Source organism: Branchiostoma belcheri, unplaced genomic scaffold, assembly GCF_001625305.1.
Source record: "Branchiostoma belcheri isolate BF01 breed outbred unplaced genomic scaffold, Haploidv18h27 scaffold429, whole genome shotgun sequence".
NCBI lineage: Eukaryota > Metazoa > Chordata > Leptocardii > Amphioxiformes > Branchiostomatidae > Branchiostoma > Branchiostoma belcheri.
The window spans coordinates 1-6,156 of NW_017804053.1; the positions used below are offsets into that span (position 1 = coordinate 1).

Here is a 6,156-nt window from a genome sequence, read left to right on the forward strand (position 1 = left end):
TTGCAGTAGGGGGGCCAGGTGAAAATTTCAATTACTGCCTCCTTTTCCTGGCCATGCACAGAAAAATCTCAATATCGTCAACTCTGGTTGCATACATGGACTTCACTGTCATGATAAAAACCGTGTTTGTTCAAATCTTAATGTTTATGCAAATAAGTACAGTGTTAGACTTTACAACGCAAACCACACGTGATTCCAGTTTCCTTCACCTAGAACTAAATTGTAACGAAAGTCGTTACTATTTCTTAAATTGTACAAAGTGGTTTGAGAAATTTCAGGGGGATCAAGTCAAAAAGATATTTCGGTGTTAGGCCATTGACTATTTTATGAGCTCGAGGTCAGCCTTGATTTTTGACCTCTTTAGCTAGCATGGAGACAACTCTACAGCATGTTCCAAAGTTTTAAATCATCATAGAGATTCCTGGCAAAGCTATGGCCTTGGCCACTGTCCACACGGTCAGGTTTCTTCAGGCCGAACAAGTTGTAATAGAGGTTGAGGCACCTCTTAAGCGCATTTAACTCTGCGTCCGTCATTGGTCTCATGCTGGTTGAATAAGGCGGCAGCATTTATCCCGAAAGTACTGTGTTATTTTACCAAAAACAAGAACTTAGTCTAATCACCTTGCCAGCCGGGGTTTCATTGGGGACCATCTGGAGGAGAGGAAAATTCCAACACCTCTAACCAGACACAGTCTACTGTCTTCAAAGATCGCAACCACGATGGAAATGGGAAACCGAAAACACTAACATTTGGGTACAGTTCAACCGATTTCACCTGCCTGATTAGTGACAACATCCTCAATTCTGAAATACACATTAATCAGTAATTCTGAAATATACATTAATAAGTAAAAATGACAGTTTGCTGATGAACAATACAAATTTTGGCCTGATTTTGTTACCCACAACCAAAGCACAGTATAGGAAAGTTAAGGATGTAAAAAATTCACCTATGTCAGTTGACTTTCGTCTTGCATAGTGTAGTACGGCATCTGTCAAGAGGTCCAGCCGATGAGACGGTGCCATGTCATTCGTTGTCCTGAAGAAGGGCCTGAGGTACTTTGAGCTGTACGTGTTGATAAATGATGTTGCCATTTCTTCAAAGTTGTTGCTGTTTAAAAAATTTAATATACCCATTACTACTAGATACAGATGAATTTGTCTTATCGACCATTGTGACTGTAAGCGACAGACATGTGCACACCTGTAAGCACTATGGTGGGCGATGATGAAATATTTGAGGTGTTTGTTCTTCCAAAACTGGACAACATCCAGGTGCCAATACTGGCAGGGCCATCTCCCTCCCTGACACAGTCTCTACGTGCCAGATGGCACAGGCCCTCCCACATCAAGGCCTTGCTGGAGTTCTGTACCATGTTCTCAGACTCAGCCTCTCTTAGGCAGCCAACAGAGAAACACCAACGTCATATAGAAACGTGTTTGTGTGTATAGTAATTCCTTGATTATATTACATTATAGAATTACCTGGGATGACGCCTGGTATTAAGACGTATTCAGTCTTGTCCCGGATGTCCGGTGGCAGGTTGTAGATCTTTAGTGACTCTGACCATGTTGAATGCGGTATCTTCAGATGAGAAAATACCCCCCCCCCCATCTGTGGAGTACTCGAAAGTCAAGCACCTTGGTTCACCCTAAAGGAATTGACAACAAGATTAGAACACTATTTTCAATGTTCATTTTTCCTAACCATAAAGAAAACATTTCTCAAAACAAAAGGAAACAAAGTTTGGAGGCAACATTCTGTATTCCATAAAGTCAACCCGGTTTACACAGTCACAGAGTCGCATAAGCCTCCCCCATGCCTAATTTCACAATATTACATCTCTTAGAAATTAACCTCATTTCGCGAGGGATCACGTTGTTTTGGTAGGGTAGAGGCAAAGGTTGACTTGGAAGATAAGCGGCATTATGCCAGGTGTAATACTAGAAGTCAGTATCCTTCGAAAGATGGTGACCTTTTCACCTGACCTATTTTTCTTACATTCCGACTGAATACTCTCTTGCATAGTGTGTAAGAAGGGTATATCTAATTTTGGTGTGCGGTCATAGAATTATAACAAGGTGGTGTTTTTACCTGTATATTTTGGTATTTGGTGACTAGCAAGTCATATGTTAGATGACCTGTGCCTAGCCCTTCGAGTCGATAAATGAAAAATTATTGAAAATTATATAAAAAGATCCTTCATTCACCCACATACAAAGTTAGCGTAGTAGTCTGGGCTTCAAGTAGTTCAAGTGGTATTCAGATGATTCAAGATTGTTGGAATGTAGTTTCAACTTTTAAAATGCACTTTTAAAATGCAAAATTTACAAAGGTATTGGCCTTTTCCTTTGTAATGATAAAATCCAGTTTTTGGCTACCTCTTTTATGAGTGGGAACATGTTCATTGTGGGCATTAACAAACTAAGCAGATTTCTTAGTAGTCCAGGTCAAGTAAATAACGTAGAAAACACATGCTGGAAACATCTTGTCTAGCCATGTGGATTATAAATGACAATTGAAGCCCATAAAAATGATTTTTATTTGATATTTCTGGCTAAATATATATATATATATATAAATACATCACATTCTTCTTCACTGACTATATATATATACATCACATTCTTCTTCACTGACTATGGCAGTAAGCATGAATAACCTTAAACAACTTATGCTTCTTTTTATTAAATTTTGCAATGTCTTCTTGATCTTATGCAACAGCTTTTTTAAGGGGAAGAATCACACATATCGCCATGATTTCTTCAAGCTTTAAGTCTTCCTTCTTGTGATGTGCTGGTAGTTGCAGGATCTTGTCCCGGACGTGGACTTTGGCCCTCCTAAGTCCTTGTTTTCCTTGAGTTTTTCTTCTGATGTGTGGAGGAATCCACCTAGTAGAATTTTCCTGAAGAGTTCTGTCATGTCCATGTCACTCATGGACATGTGCTGTTTCCCGACTGTGTTGTTGTAGTATAGGCCAGCAGCAAGGCAAGTATCATCCTGCAGGCCTACATACAGGGTGACCCTTCTCTGGGAAAACGTCTTCCTTTGCTCTGGTATTGCATCCATCAGTGCCCTCCGTTGGGCTTCCAAGCGATGGTTGCCATCAATCACCTCTACTCTGTAACTTGACAATTTTTCCGTGTAAAAGTCTTCCACAGATGGACAGTCCTCTCTCCTGATAATCCCGATTAATGACCCTGCTGACTGGAAGGTCATCTTTCCGGCAGCCAGAAAGCTTTTCTTTAATGTTTCGACATGCCTCTGATTCTTGGTCGTAAAGACTACGACACGTAGACTGCTTATCTGTGATATAACACTGAAAGTGGACTTTAATATTAGTATTTCAACTCGCTATTCTATTATTACTAAAAAAACAAAAACGTTTTGTGTTCAGTCCGTTCCGTCGGTTTCCTTTCTTGTACACCACACTATACCAGGGGCATCACTGGTCTTTCCGGGGCGGGGCAAAACAGTCCTTCTGGATGTGGCCCGTCATAATCAACCGGGAAGACACAAAACATAAGAAAAGAGTCAGATATGCATGAAGTAAAGTTTATTTTATATAGCCTGGGGTGACATTATTTAGTTCGCATTTCACAATTTAAATCTGGTCTAAACATAGTTCAAGGTGTATAGACAAAAACTGTTCCACTTGGACAGAACAAGTGATAAACAAAAATAAAACATGGTCTAAAAAGAAGTCTCTTGTGAGGAGGGCAACTAGGACTACTGCACTGAATATTCCCACACAGTCAGGATTCCCGTGGTGTTTCCGACAAACGCGGTTGAACCTACACCTTTGCCTAGAATTGTTAACAGAACTGCAGACGGCTCTACTTGACGTATAAGAATGATCTCCGTTGACATAGGCTGCCCTGTCTTATATGCTAGTGTATCCCTCTGTTCCAACTTGGCTTTCTGTAGGTTATGCCGCCTTATTCTGTACCTTTTCATTTTCTGGTGGTTCTCTTCGCGTTTGTCTATGATAGCAAGCGCAGCTGTGCCTGGCACCGTGTGACTGGATGCAACGCGCCTAACAAGTCGTTGGCTGTGCCCGACCTGACCGAATCTGTAAGGGCGGCGGCGTGGTCCTGGGAACTGTAGTTCCGTTTGAAATTCATTGCCTTAGGGACTGCCTTCAATACCCGAATGTCAAAGCCTTCGCTTTTGTTTGTCGTCATTAGTTTTCTCTGCCTTATAACTCTCTCAGGGGAAAGTCTGGACTCTACCATGGCCTGAAGGGCATCGCGGTCTGCTCTGCTTGGTGCCAGATTCCCTCCTCCTGGTATCTCTGGCGCGGGGCCGCGGCTGTCTGGGTTACTCTGGGCAGCCTAACTCGAAACTACATTTGGAATGTTCCCCTGATACGCAATTAGCAATACTCTGGCAGAGGCGGTCCACTTCGTGAAAGTAGTCTGTGTCCGAGTCTGGATGGTGTTGTCGGGCGGTGTGCAGGGCCTTACTACACCGTTTAACAATATAGTTGCCTACCTTGCGGTTGGCTTTCTCCTTTGCTTGTTTGGTGTTGTTTCCGCCCTCAAACACTTCAAGGGCCAGGCTGTACACGCGATTTCGATGATTTCTTGTGTTGTTCTGAACACAGTCCTGCTTCTCCAGAGGCGGCAGGCCTTCGGCAGGCCTATCCCCTGGACGATGCTGCCGTCATTGTCGGTGCAAGAAGTGTCTGGGATCAACCCGCTCTGCAACATCACCTCTGACTCTGTGTTTCTCTCACTACTTCCCATCTCCACGGTTCTGTCAAAAGTCTGTGTGCAGTTTGGGTGGGAACCATGGCCGGCTGGGAGTCCTTCTCGTCGTCGTGTCACAGTGTGCATGTGGCACAGTGCTGTCTTTTGGTGACAAATGTCATGTTTAAACACGGGACACTCTGCCTGCGTCCCTGGCTGTCTCTTGACCTTCGTTCGGGTGGATTGTTGTTCCCTACGTCGCTTTCTATGGACACTGTCTTGCTTTCCTTCAGTCCTGCCTCGAGACGAAGCCTCTTCACTTCCGCTAGCGTTTCACGGTTCTTTTTCATTTGTTCTTTGTTAAGTTGCTCGTATGAGCGCTCTTTTTCCAAAGAGTAGAGAATATGCACAACACTGTATAGAGATGAGAGCAGTTGCACAACCTTGCTGTCAGCATTGTTTTCAGACATTGCAGCAGTAACAATTATGAGGTGTTTGCGGTAGTCAATACCCCGCTGCTGTTCTTTGTCTTGCTGTAGTACTTTCATGGTGGCAGTCATGTTGGCCTTGTCTTTGGGAGTTAGGTGATGTGGCAACTCCTCCAGCACATTTTTGATGTGTTCCTTTGTGACGTGCAGTGGCTCACATGGAGACACTTCATATGTTGGGAGGTTGATATCTTTAGACCTTTAAAGGGGCAAACGCCACCATGCCTTCTGTCCTCAAGAGATTGCACCTCCTTACGAAAACAGAATCCAATATCAATGAATCTAGCCATTGGAGGTCCTCATCCAGCCCATACGTGCCAATGTGCTGTACAGCGCACAGCATCAGAGGAAATAATGGCCAGATGGGGTGCAGCTTTGTGGGCGAGGAATCCACTTTCCATCGTCAACTTTGTCTTTGATCTCGCGCCATTTCTGCTGGTGGCCCGTCGGTGACCGCTTGCCTTTAGTTGGAAAGTCAACATCTGCATTCGTAGTCTCATTCTCCTCCGGCCAGTGTACAGTACAGTACCTGGTCTATAGAATACAATCCGGAAAGGCACGTGGTCTCTGGAACATGTCCCTTCTAAAAAGCAGCGAGTCCTCTATCTGAGCGTTGACTGACGAAGGTTCGTAGGAGATCCAAGCGTATCCATAACTTAGTATGGCAACAGTGGCTGACGTGGATGTAGCTGTGTAGTGATGGCCAGTCCGTGTTAAGAAAGTACGAAAGTCTGTGAACTGGTCGCGTGTATCTAGCTCCAGAGTTGGGATCGCGGAAAGTGTAGCCACTGTACCGGCATCCTTGTTGACGTATCCTGTCAACCCCCCGGGCAGGTCCCTGCCTCTTCGCTCTTTATGCTTAGAATATGTTTGAGTCGGTTTGACAATGCCTCTGTCGGCCTAGATGTGTAGAATATTGACATGTTGACTAGAGAGTGTGGCTGTAATGAGAATACTGGCTGCCTTTCTGTGCAGC

The 6,156-nt window shown here is 44.0% G+C and overlaps 1 pseudogene; it reads right to left on the reverse strand.

The window, feature by feature from the left end:
- Nucleotides 1-3,984: 3,984 nt before the first annotated feature.
- On the reverse strand, nucleotides 3,985-5,252 carry LOC109478198 (annotated as a pseudogene).
- Between the last annotated feature and the right edge of the window lie 904 nt (nucleotides 5,253-6,156).